General features: G+C 40.6%; 1 protein-coding gene across 14 annotated transcripts in view; it reads right to left on the bottom strand.

The window, feature by feature from the left end:
• MSRA (methionine sulfoxide reductase A) overlaps positions 1–12,313 on the bottom strand; it is a 260,633-nt gene that overhangs the window by 76,626 nt on the left and 171,694 nt on the right. The window lies entirely within an intron of this gene.

Genomic DNA, 12,313 nt, shown 5'->3' with positions numbered 1-12,313 from the left:
TGAGGGCTGTTTGCTGCCAAATTGGAGACCTCAACAAGACAAAAGGAAACAAGAAGTGAAGCTCCACCAAACCCACCAGAGGAGAAAGCAAATGCTCCTGGCTCTGGATCACTGCCGGCCATGGAAGCGAGCAACCCCTGGGGCATCTCCAATAGATCCTGGCTTGCTGACTGAGAACAAGCAGCCAGGAACCCAAACCTGGCCACCCCGGGCTTTTTCTTCCTCTGCTGGGTCCACGAGTCCTTGGCTACAGCAGCTCCCATAGAAACGAGAGCACATGGAGCAGATGTCACAGCGAGAGAGATGAATGCGGCGAGGGGAGGGGGGTGGCTGCAAGAAGAGGAGGAGGGAAAGCAGCATCACACGTTCAGAATTAAATGTTCCCACCAGAGGGAGTGAGTCATTTTGGAAGTGAGTGCAAAGCTGCAAGATACTGGGGTTTTTTTTTGTGCTCTCAGCGCACATCCGTAGGCAGGGACGTACAAAGAAGTGTGCTCTCAGCTCTCAGGCACAGGTGCTCCATTCTCCAATGAAAGCTGCGATGCTGAATTAACGCCTGACCCAACAGCACAGAGATATGACGTTGCATAAAATCAATATATACTGCCCAGGCATTTTACAGCTGAAAGTCACTGCATTTTTAAGACTAACAAGCTGCAATTCAGAAGCACATTGCGTTTTAACTCAGGGTAGAAAGCGCCAGCAACCGCTCTGGAGCAGTGGTTGATTTCCTCTCATCTTACTGCCCCAAAAGGGCCTCCAGCCAGACAAGGTTAACCCACCACATTCACAAAAGGCAATTCTTAATATATTCATCTATTCCCAACCCAAGCATTACTCCCTTTTCCTCCTGCCCTCCGTATGTCTTGTAAATATCTAATTCTCTAATGCATCCTACTAATATGTTTGTTCAAACATTATCTTGCAGTGAAATTAAGGGGGGAAAAAACCTCACATTCTTTTTGTTTGCAAAATGAAAATTAGACCCCATTGATTTACGTCGTCTCTGCCCAATGTCAACCTCCAAACGTGACAACTGTGAAGCTGTGCAGAGGGCTGAGCGCTCCACATTCCTACAATTATGAGTACGCTCATGATCCGCTCAGGCACAAGATGAGCCCTATGGATCCCAAGGCAGATCTCTGCTCTGAGATGAAGGATAATTTTCAGGTAAGTGGAATGAAGCATTAGTGTGATGAATTCACGATTACACATAGCACAGGTAGCAGAAAATGGTGCCTAAAATACAATTTTATGACAAAATATGATGCTTATTCTTACAGATTGCATGTAACTGTGGACAAGTGTCCCTCTCAAAATTCACTTGATAAATAATGCTCATACAATTAAACGTGAATCTTCCTCTTATGAAGCAAAACCCGCCACATCGCCTGCTGTCATCCCTTCCAACCATCAGCGGGTTAATTCAGCTTTATCCCACCTATGTAACAGTGCTCCACAGCTACAGGAGATGTGAAATAACTTTATATGCAACCAATATTCCAAATAACTGATAGAACAATTAACTCTGGGAGACTCAACTGACAAGAAACCCGATGTTTTGTGTTGCACACACAAAGAAGAGGAAAGCGAGTTCCTGCCCCCGTGCCGCTGCAGCTGTGCAGCCAGGCCACCAGAGGGCAATGGAAGAAATCAGGTTTTCCTCCAGCCCCATTAAATCCCAGCTCGCACCAAAGGCTTTTCCTCTAATAATCTATCAGGGGATAATGGGGAAATTTATTTCCTGTGATTGTTGGCACATAAAACAGCAACCGCGTATATGGAATGGCAAGAAGTGCTGGATGAAAAATAATCATCTGAGATATAATTAGCCGATTGAGATAAAAATAAAAAAACACTACAGAAAGCAAAACGATGGTATCGTGAGCATGGATTTGTGTGTGACGAGGAGGAGGAGGATGCTACAAGCCCTCACCGTGCTTCTGGATGTTTAGTATGGATATGCTAAGAGAGGGAACAAGTCTGGTTTCCCGCAGCACTTCAAAAGGGACGCGTAAGGCAACGCACGCAACGTGTGCCAATTTGTACTTGGTTAAAAACAAAAACAAGAAGAAATGAAGCAGAAATCAAATGATAAGGAATGTAATTAGTGCCAATCAACATGTTTTTGTAGAAAATAGGTCAAACAAAGCCAACATCTTTCTTTGATGAGTTTATAAGTTCATCTGCTGAAGGAAAATTTGTAGGTACAATACAGGCAATTTCCCATTTTTGATTTAGTACCATTTAATAATTTTAATTAAAAAAAGAAGAAGAAAAATACTACATGGTATCAATGCGGGAAACAATAAATAGAGTAAGGCAGACTTCAATAGAAATTGTTATGAGGTACAACATGATCTACATTTACCTGTGTCTTAGAAACAACCTTAAAATTAGTGCTGGCAAAATGGAAGTCAATTACTGCAAAGGCTGACAGTCCTGAGGCACTCAAATAGAGCAGTTGGGATCATTTTAATGCAATTAAATCCCAAATTCTACATTTAAGAAAATCAAATCCAGAATTTTATGTCTAGGAAGAAAGAACAAAGCCCACATCTACAGAAACATCCATGTATTAACAACAGCGTGCTCAGGGACTTAATGTGATGTTTACATCATTGATTATGTTCATTCTGGGATATTGCTTCCAGTTCTGGTATCCATTTTTAATTTTTTTTTTTTTTTTTTGTAAAGAAAGCCAACTTTAAAAAAAGTTTAAGCAAGTTTAAAACTAAATGAGAAACAAAAAACATTTTGGTGAAAGTCGCTGAAAAGCACATTCACATGTAAAGCTACAATTCTGACTACTCACATCTTATGATAAAAAATAATAGAAGAATCCTGACAATTCTTATGAAGAGAAGGTGGATCCATGGTTTTACTTTCAGTCATCTCTTATTAAAAATATATACTCTCACCTAGTTTAAGTTTCTTGCTGCAGGCCTTCAACATGCCTTTCCCTCTAGCTTACATAGCGCTTCTCCAACAGGGAAGTTTTCTTTTATGAACACCTAAAATACAGTTCCTTTAAAATTCCAAAAAAGAGATGTTTCGACCGAATCACTGAAAAAAATAGCTATAGCAAAGGAGCAGCCAGAATGGAAATATCTTAACTTCAATGAGCCATAGGAAGCTGGTTGCTTGGGGAAGGGTCAGGACCAAAGTGACAACCCAATGCTTTATAAGTCCTTGAAGTCACTTTCTGCAGAGCACACAGCAACATGGCAAGACAGCAGGAGGCATCTTAGGATGCTTTAGGCAGCACAGAGAAGGAACGCATTTTGTCCACCTTGTTATGTAGGACAGTTAGATTTAGTTTTAGACCCTGTGACCAACTGCTAGAAAATATGCATGAGTCTTTGTCTGCAAGGATGAAAACTAAGGACAATTTTTCAACCACATAAGCCTGAGGAAGAAAGGGGAAAATCTGAAGATTGGGCAAAATGTGGAAGAGAGGGATATATGGCAAGAAGATCCAGGAAAGAAAAAGGGTGAGTAAACAGTATAGGGGGGAAACAAACCACACATAAAAATAAAGAGCCCCTGTTATGTGGACTTCTCTTGATCTTGTGACATGAATTTAGACATCTATCGGGCCAGTTCCTCACCCATCAGTCTTGTTGCGATGACAGAAGTACTGCACTGAGAAAACAGTTGTAGTGTGACCTGTCCTGACTCGATTCCTTCTTGGGAATGACAGCCATGCATGAACATAAAAAGAGATCTCCTGGCTTTTGTTAGCCAGGTTGGTTCAAGTGCCTACAATCCCATACAGCTCCAGCAAAAGCAGAACACGTTAGCAGACGGGCAACTTGTCCCTTTTCTGCACCTTTTACTGCAACTGGTAGATGTGTGGGATCTAAAAGAATAAGAGATTAGTCTACAAGCAATATGCGCAAGTTATTAAAGAAGAAAAAGATCTTGATGCAAGAAGATCACAAGACCAAAACTGACATGACAATGTTGTTTGTTAAAGCATGCTCTGATTTTTCTTTCCAGGAAGTATTGACTTGTTTTCCCCAAAGCTGAGAGCTATATTTGACTGAGTGGCATACTTCAAACAGCAAATAATACACAGAATCCTCCAACAACTCAATGGGGAAAATGCTGAAATGAAAGAAAGTCTTGGGCCAGATTTTTATCTTGACTGCATTACTGGAAATCCAGAATAATTCCATTGATTCTAACAGTGTTGCTGTGGATTTGCAGCTGTACAGTTGATTTGCATTTGGTTCAGCGAGAAAATCTTGAGAGATACTTAAGAAAACGTTACCATCAGATAGAAGGCAACCTCATCAGGTGATAACTGTTGATACATGCTGTAGTACACCCAGCTATCAGACTGAGCCTGAGTACGTGTTCATACTCAGATATCCAAGCATATTTTATAAATAGTGAGTATCTGTGATTTCCATGTGTGACTTTTGTAAAGCTGAGACCATTCCAAAGTGCCATTATGTTCTTATTTCTGACTTGAGAAAACGTCTTTCTGACAAATTTTTGGCTTTTTATTTTAGAGTTGTCTTCCATTTAGAATGGAAGAATCTTCCATGAGTACCTACTATAATTCTTAACTGAATTAATCGTGGCTTGGGCACATTACTGTCACTGTGAAAATCAGAGGGTTAAATAGCCAAAGTACTCCTCAAATCACAAAGCTTTGCATTAAGGATAAGCAAGCTGTTTGGACAGCAGACGTAGTGCTCTCAGTCTTCACTATATTAATTAAAAATGCATGTGCCATTAAAAAAAAAAAAGAGAGAGAGAGAGCTTTTTGTTTCATTTTTGAAATTTGTACAGAAACTGCAAACCAGGTCAAGTCCCTTCCCCCTCTCCAGATCAGTTCAAGAAGTCCCAACACAATCTACTTCTTTCATCTGGACACAGAAGAATTCACAAGCCAGAACAGACATACGACACAACATTCTCAACACTTCTCAAGACTATTTATCAGGTTTTGTTTCCTGGAAATGTTGCTTAAGTCAGCTTCAAGGGCTACACTAAACCCAAAGACAAAAAGTTGTGACACAGAACAGCAATAGCTAATCCTAAAAATGGTTTTTAATCCTTTCTTTCCTTTGCTTCTACCTTCTCCTATACTATTTTATCATTTCCTCCCCATAACTAAGCTCTAAGTGAAATTAAGATCCTTAAGAGCTTCCTTAAGAGAATGAACCCTATCTTGTTCCCTGTAAAGCACTGTGTACACTTAACCCATCATTATTAATACCATTATTAAAATTATGCTCCTGACATTTGATATGCTTGTGAAACTTTTAGAGTGCTATAACAAATGCATAATCAAGATCAAGAAATTCAAAAGCCTGAACTAGAAGCCCTTCAGAATGATTCTTGATGCCGCTGAACTGTGTAGGAATATATTTGCAGGCTGATGTAAAGGTATTTAGCCTGAGTGTGCTGGTATCACTATAGGCTCCACTGTGCTGCTCCACGGCTGTGACTCAAGACCTCAGAGAGATCTGTGCTCACTTGGGGTTGCAGCTGGAGACCTGGTCAGATGGGGTAGGACATCTCAACGGGCACTAAGCTCCTGTGGACAAGTCAACTGAACCCTTTAAATCTTCATATTTTGCAATAGCACGCAGACATGTCCTGCAGATTGAAAATTCACCTGCCTAAATATATGAAAACTTGATGACTAGACAAATCTAGGATGTTTTTACATTATCATAGAATCATAGCATGGCTTGTGGGGGAAGGAACCTTAAGGATCACGGGGCTCCAAACCCTGCTGTGGGCTGGTTGCCCCCCACCAGCTCAGGCTGCCCAGGGCTCCATCCAGCCTGGCCTTAGATGGAGCACCATATCACTGACATGTTGAGCAGTGCAGGCAGCACAAAGCAGGAAATGTTTCATTTACAAAGCACTCTTAGATTCAAATCTATTTGATATTTACATTGGTTTACAGTATGGCAATTTCAAATATTAGTTTCAATGTCCAATATAAGTGTTCGCTTGAAGCCCCAGGTTCATGTTCACAGTACAATAAAGAAAATGGTTTCTTTGCTGAACCTCATGACCTCCAAGCTGAAAAAAAAAAAAAAAAAAAAAGATTTTAAAATAGAAAGTGTGGTTTCATAATGCTGCTCATAGGTCTAACTTCAAATCCATGATTAACTGTATTCACAGCAGTCAAAGGGCTAAGTGAAAACCTGGCCTTTCATCAAATGAATAGCATATATGCAGAAGGGAAAGCTAAAACAATCTTGACTTGTGCAGTATCAATAAAAGCGAGGAATATGGTCTGTAGCTGCATCCAGGGGAACAGAAACAATGTTCAAAGGGTAACATGCTGCACTCAGCATAGCATGGAGGCACTTTGCCTAAGTGGGTTTTGGGAGCTGTCCTTAGTCCTGTGATGTCAGGGATGCTCACTGGTGTTTTTGTATCAAAGAATCATCAAATTGAGTTGGAAGGGACCTGTAAAGGCCATCTGGTCCAACCCCCCTGCCATGAACAGGGACACCCAAAGCTCTATCAGTGTTCAGAGCCCCATCCAGCCTGACCTCGGCTGTCTGCAGGGATGGGGCACCACCGCCTCTGGACAACCTGTGCCAGCACCCCACCACCATGTTCTATGTGTTGTATTGTTTCAAAATGAAGTAATCTCAGTGGTGATGAAGAAATGCAGTCAGAAGCGTGTATTAGTCCCAAATGATCTTCCTGCTGCACAGTGACCGAATTTTCTTGGCATGACAAGGAAGGCTCATTTTCTGCAGTTTAAGGTAAACATGAAAAGAGTTAGCAACTGTTCACACAAAACCTCCTCATCCGCAGCTGAATGCAGCTTTCTCAGAGAGGGATGAACATAAAAAGGGTATCTCTGTAGCACAGATGAGTGATTACAAAATAAATAATGGCTTAGCTTATCAGATCAGGCTTGCTTATTTTCATAAGAACCAGCACCATCAATCAGGAATCAAGTAGCTACTATTCACTTCAGAGTGAAGCACAGATAATTCGATACGTAAAGCTCTGAAATAGACATAATTTGAAGAGGAGTAAGCAGGTGTTATTTTTTTATTGACTCTATTAAGCTGTTTTATTAACAACAATCTACTTTTTTAAAGACCTATTTAACTTCTCTCCACCAAAAAATATGTGAAAAACTGCCTCCCTGTGAAAGTGTGCTCTATATTCACATAGAATGCTACAGAAAGCTCTGGCTGAATGTTGCACATTCACTCCACAAGGCATTCCTTCATTCAGCCAAAACTTCAGCTCAGAACGGCTGGATCCTGCAGATCTGTAAATAGCATTTCCTTGCTTCAATAGATACAACCCTGACCAATTTGTTTGCTTGCTCACTGTGCTGGCCAGAGAACTCCAGCTTTTAAATCTCTGCTCCTTTCTAGCATGTTAAATATATGCCACTTGGTTTTGCAGTCAAGGACTTGGGTGGTTTGCTCCCACATCATTCCACAGAGTGTTTATGAAAGCTTCACAATATCTGCAGACTGCTGAGCTGCAGAGATTTCCGCCTCTTTTGTTGGGCAGTGCTAATTCAATGCTTCTCTTATTCTGTAGAATGCATCCATCCCTCACAACCTGCTTTATACCTAGCAGAGTCCACATCTCAGTGAGGTATGTGAGCTGCCATTATAGTCATGGTATAACAGCTTCCATTATAGTCATAATACATCAGCTTCTCCTATAGCCATGGTATATCACTTTCCATTATAGCCACGGTATATCAGCTTCTGGTCTCTCATTATAGCCACGAGAGACCAGTGTGTGCCTAAAATCAGCTAGTTAAATGTAAGCAGATCAGATATTAGGGAAAACATCTTCTCAGAAAGGGTGGTCAGGCATTGGAACAGGCTGCCCAGGGAGGTGGTGGGGTCACCATCCCTGGAGGTGTTCAAGAACTGTGGAGATGTGGCACTCAGGGACATGGTCAGTGGGTATGGTGGTATTGGGCTGGGGTTGGACTTGGGGACCTTATATGTTTTCTTTTCCAATCTTAATAATTCTGTTCTATTCTACTCCATTCCATTAGTGTTCAGCACTACTGGAGGTGCCCCAAGGTATCTCAGATACCTACACAGAACAGATACAATACCCTAAGGAATATGTGTGTGTCAGGGGGTGGCAGCTGGAGGTTGGCCAAAACAACAACAACAAAAGAATGAAAAAACACAGAAGCACAAATATTTATATTAAAAAAATGATGTTTCAAGTTCAGATGGTCCAATGTATACACTTGTAAAACCAATAGGATCTGAAGTTATTGGTTGAGGGATTCCTTTCTCAGCTGCATGTGAGTAAATTGCAGAACCCCAGCACTGGAGGGGCTGGAAGGGGCCTCAAGAGATCATGGAGTCCAAACCCCCTGCTAAAGCAGTTCCCTACAATAGGTCACACAGGTTGGCGTCCAAACAGGTCTTGAATATCTCCACAGAAGAAGACTTCATAACCTCTCTGGGCAGCCTGTGTCAGTGCTCTGTCACCCTTACCATAAAGTTCTTCTGCATGCTAGCACAGAACTTCCTATATTCAAGTTTTAGGCCACTGCTCCTTGTCCTGCTGCTAGACACCACCAAGAAGAGCCTAGCCTCATCCATTTGCCTCCCACCTCCCTTTAGGTATTTATAAACATTGATCAGATCCATGGTATAACTGTATTAGGTCTTGTAGAGTGATGCCAACAGGGAATTTTGTGCCACATATTAATTCTTTCAGTGCTTGATTCAAAAATAAATTGTAGGTGTTTGGTCAAATTCATGCTCGTCACGCCAACTCATTTGTTAGATTTACTGAAAATAACACTTTGATGAAAAGCAAAGAAAAATGACTCTCACAAAGTTTCATTTATTTAATTAAGCATCTTCTTCAGTCCTTCATCAAAACATAGCTGCTAAGGTGAAGAAAAAACTGCAGTATGGCTCAGCCTCTCCTCTCCACATCAGACCTCATTCCCTCTCGTCTGCAGCTTTGAGTCCCAACATTTCTATACAGAGGATGTTCGCCAGACTGACAGATTGGGCAATTAGTTAATTCCACTTGTCTGGATTTTATCTATTTACACTACATTATAATTTTTTTAAATTCAATCTCTTCATGTCCAGGTACAACGCATTTGAATTTCTCAAAGATACTTGCAGGCCCCAAAGCAAACCATTAGCGTTGTTTCTTTTTATTTTTTTTTCTGTTTATCTCCAGTTTTGGTAGAGTTATTGCTTTATTTTGCTTTCTCAATCTTTTGACCAGCTGATTTAGATTGCAGAGAGGATTCCTATTAGTGTCACAATCTTTTCCAGCAGAGAAACTTTCCAAAATTATAGCCTTACAGCTCAATCCTGAAAAGAATGCACTGCATTACTTCTAGCAGAGTTCCATCAATTTCCAGGCAAAAACAACCCCCAAACTGTTACGTCTTTATTCATCTGTAATTCCTGTACGTTCCATAAAAGATGAAAACAGTTCTCTGGTGTTTCTGTAAAGGACACATTTTTAGCATTTTCATGAAATCTCAACATTCCTATTCTTCTGTCTCTTTGAGCCCATATTAGTTTCTCAAGGTTACCACTATAAGAGCACATAACATCAGGATCTTATCACTGCTCACATCACCTAACACCTCTGCCAAGAGCTCAGAATTCAGTTCATAATCATCCACGGAGAGGCCCTTTAATTGTTGCGTGGGCAGCTCTTCTCCTGCCAAATATCTGCTTTTGCAGCAAAGTAATAGACTTGCATTTTGCTCTCTCTGCATGTCATTCATTCCCTGTACTGTCCTACATGAGGATGCAGAGATGTTCATTTTTTGGGAGTGCTACCTTAGTGTAAGTCAACTGTGGTGATGGGGCTTGATATATTCTTAGGGCCTGACATCCCTGCATTAGCAGCTTGACAAAACAAATGTAGGCCTGCGATTCAGAAAAAAAACTAAATACAAAGTTTCTTCCCACTCGTAATTTTGCTATCTGGATTACTGCCCAGATAATTCATTTGAAAACCAAATCCAACCTAGCAAATGTCTTGAAAATTGAGTAACCTCAGGTTCAACTGTATTAAAAAACTTCAGCTTCAGGCAAAACTGATGGAACAGCTCATTCACGGCATTTTCACCAAGCCCTGGCCCTCATTTTATGTTTTTCTGATTACGCATACATTGTGTTACAATTTACCAGCAGCAGAACTGAATTGCCACTAGCTGACTCTGACCATATGCATTCAGCTTCATCGACAGCTAAAGACGCATGGCTCAATGCATATTCATTGCTGGATTGCCATTTCTCAGCTGTTAAAACAGCTGCATGAACAGCAACAAGTTTCACAACTTAAAATAGACGTAGCCCTACAGGATACTTGGGCTCAGGGATAATCACAGTTCACACCAGCAGGTTGGTAGAAGGTGGGGACATGATGCACTTACTGCGGTATTTTTGCACTCGAGCACAGCACTACCATAAGTGTGTAAGCTATATTAGCATTCAGTCTGTAGCAGAAGTGTGCTTTTGTAATACATCTCCTGATCACCGCCACTTACCACATATTGGTTCACATCACAGAATGGTCTTGAGATGGATGAACCCGATTCCTTCGGATGGAGAGAGACCAGAAATGCACCACTAGCTTCCCCCAGCTAATGGTACATGGGACCAAGCGACAGGTAGTGAAAAGCAAACCCTTAAATGCACACTGTGCATTTTAGGTCTTCAGCACTGAGTGTTTTGTTTGGCTCATCTGCTCCTCCCTGCCCAAACTGCACTCTAAAAGTACAAAGAGCTGAAGACATCTATCTGGCTCTGGGCTAGCCTGCGTCTCAGGCAGAAACTCATGACATAAATCTTGAAGTTGGGTAGTTTCTATCCTCAGTGAACAATACCAACTCCTTCACAATAACGATCATTTTAAAACAAGAAAAAAAAAGTCAAGCAAACATGTAGTATTCTATTTGGAAAGCCATTCTTCATTCTCTTCTGGGTCATCAGCTCAAAAAAGGCATTCAAGACCACATACATACTCAACTACACAGTTGATAAACAAATAAACTACCCTAGCTTTTATTTGTTTGCAGTGCCAGAAAACCACACGGTCATTCATACCGAGTAAACTCACTTATTGAGGTTACTATAGCTCTAATATTTACTAGGGGCATGGCTAGTGGGTATGATGGGAATAGATTAGGGTTGGATTAGATGATCTTAGAGGTCTTTTCCAACCTTAATGATTTTATGATTCTCAGATTCTAGTCCTTCCCCTATTTGGAACATTCAACACTGACCATCACGGAAAAATCAAGTTTTATTCCATCCCCACTTGTTTTAATCTGCCATTATCAGGTGTAAAGAAATGCATGTATGCCTGCCAGAAGAATCTGGCATTTACTTTAAATGAGTGCAATAATAAGGAAATTGCATTTCCTTAAAATAATGTAATGCAAAGCATTTAATATGAAAAGGGATTCCTGAACATATTGTTTGCTCAGTGTGTTTCCAATTCAACCATTTTACTGCTGCTGCAATTCCACAGTAGATAATACTGTAGGTACTGTTGTTGATAATACGAGAAAATACTATGTAGAAACTGCATTTCCTCTAGGAATTTCAGTACATATTTGCTCTGGTTCCTTAGCTGGCAACATAGTCCCTTCCTTACTCCTACATTAGTGCAAAAACGAGCTCTACATGTGACCACTTACAGAGTTGTGCCTAATTACATAAATGCACTAATTATACAGACTTTTGAAATGGTGAGAGACTTCAAAGTAGGTAAATTTTATATTGTGCCATTAAGAAAATCTATTTGATGATGGAAAATTCTGTAATATCACATTGCAATCTCCTGCATTGTAATTTTGCTTTCAAGTCAGCATTAATTTAATGACAAATAACTGCAGAGAATAATAGATTTGGGAAAGCAAACTGAAAGCTGTAAGATTTAGAGTGAGAGGCTGGTCAGCAGATGTTAATAAAAGGGAACAAGGAACAATTTAGAAAAGCGATGGATCCCAGGTAACTAATGAGTAGAGAGAAGTTCTGCATGATAAATATGAATACCAAGCCTTCAGAAACTGCTCTGCTAATAGATATACACCTGCAAGACTGATTGTCCCCGTGCATTCAGCTACTCACAAGACAACATATATGCCATTGAATATTTAATTTATATGCAGTTATCCCATTGCTAAGAACAAATTACAGATTAGTTATCTGTAGTTCATCCCTTTGCACACAAAATAATGCCAACAGTTCTGCAAACACAGATCAAATTCAGTGATCAACCAATATCATATATGCTGCACAAGAGCACATGCACCTCCTTCCGTACCTTGGTGCCTGCC

The sequence above is a fragment of the Gallus gallus genome, chromosome 3 (genome assembly GCF_016699485.2).
Source record: "Gallus gallus isolate bGalGal1 chromosome 3, bGalGal1.mat.broiler.GRCg7b, whole genome shotgun sequence".
In the NCBI taxonomy this organism is placed as follows: Eukaryota; Metazoa; Chordata; class Aves; order Galliformes; family Phasianidae; genus Gallus; species Gallus gallus.
The sequence above is the reverse complement of the archived record's forward strand: the minus strand, read 5'-3'. Positions and strand labels throughout refer to the sequence as shown.